The sequence below is a fragment of the Miniopterus schreibersii genome (genome assembly GCF_964146895.1).
Source record: "Miniopterus schreibersii genome assembly, chromosome: X".
NCBI classification, from domain to species: domain Eukaryota; kingdom Metazoa; phylum Chordata; class Mammalia; order Chiroptera; family Miniopteridae; genus Miniopterus; species Miniopterus schreibersii.
In genome coordinates, this window is record NC_138104.1 from 30,590,522 (window position 1) to 30,591,907 (window position 1,386).

General features: G+C 32.3%; 1 pseudogene across 1 annotated transcript; it reads right to left on the minus strand.

The window, feature by feature from the left end:
• Positions 1-874: 874 nt before the first annotated feature.
• Positions 875-1,181, minus strand: LOC308551331 (large ribosomal subunit protein eL37 pseudogene; annotated as a pseudogene). The gene has a single exon. The product of its transcript is annotated as a large ribosomal subunit protein eL37 pseudogene (transcript).
• Between the last annotated feature and the right edge of the window lie 205 nt (positions 1,182-1,386).

Here is a 1,386-nt window from a genome sequence, read left to right on the forward strand (position 1 = left end):
ACTAATTTAAAGCTTTTGTTGCATCTCATAAATTTTAATATCTTGTGTTTTTATTTTCATTCAGATAAAAATGCATTCTAATTTCCCTTGCAATTTCTTCTTTGAGCTATGGGTTATTTTGAAACATGTTGCATTATTTCAAATATTTGTGAATTTTCAATATTTCTTTCTGCTGTGTCTAGTTCCATTCCTTTTTGTTCTGGGATCATATATTCTGTGATTTAATTATTTTTTATTTACTGAATTTTTTTAAATGATTTATCATATGGTATATCCTGGAGAATATTCCACGCAGTCTTGAGAAAAGCATGTATTCTTATGTTATTAGATGTGATGTTTGATAAATGACTGATAGGTCAAATTGGTTGATAGTGTTGTGTAAGTCTTCTGTGTCATGCTGTTTTCTATTTAGCTGTTCTATCAATTACTGAGAGTGGAACATTAAAGCATCAACTCTTACTTTTAGAGTTTCTATTTCTATCTTTAATTCTTTCAATTTGAGATTCATACTTGGAAGGGGCTATTGTTAGATGTATATATGTTTAAACTTGTTATCTGCATCTGCTAATTTGACTATTTTATCATTATAAAATGTATGCTGTTTCTAGTAAAAATGTTTGTCTTAAAACCTATTTTGTCTAATATTAATATATACACTTCAACCTCTCTTTTGGTTTCTTTTTTGCACCACATATTTTCCATCTTTTTACTTTCAAATTATTTGTGTCTTTGAATCTAAAATGTCTCTCTTGCACATAACATATTTTTTATCCATTCTTCCAATCTCAACCTTTTGATTAGAGTATTTCATTTATTTATATTTAATGTAGGCTTTTTTGGTTTTTTTTAAACCATGACATTTATTGCACAACTAATCATTGAAATCCTTTAGATGAACTGGATGCGGCAACAGCTGCCCTCTTGGGTTTAGGTGTTGTTCCTTTGTGGAATCCATGCCTGAATCTGCGGTACACAATTTTTAGGTGCCTTATGCGACCAGTCTCTTTGGTGTTTCGTCGTTTAGCCTTGGCACTCCAGTTATACTTCCTCTAGCGCTTAGCGGGGTAGCCGCACTTGCCACAAGTAGACTTCTGAAGGCGGTAGGCCTTCGAGCCACAGCAGTGACACAGCGTGTGTGTCTTGTTGTGGCGCTTACCCAACGATGACGTCCTCTTTGTCATCTGGCTTCTGCCTAATGTAGTTATTTTTAAGGTCAAATCATGTCTGCCTTTCTGCTATTTGTTTTCTGTGTTTTAGGTCTGTTTTCCTCAATTTTTGAATTACTGCCTTCTTTTGTATAAAGTAGTTATTTACTTGTTTACTATTTTAATTATCTTATTATTTTGTTCTATGTTTTTAAAGTTATTTTCTTATTATTGGTTGCCT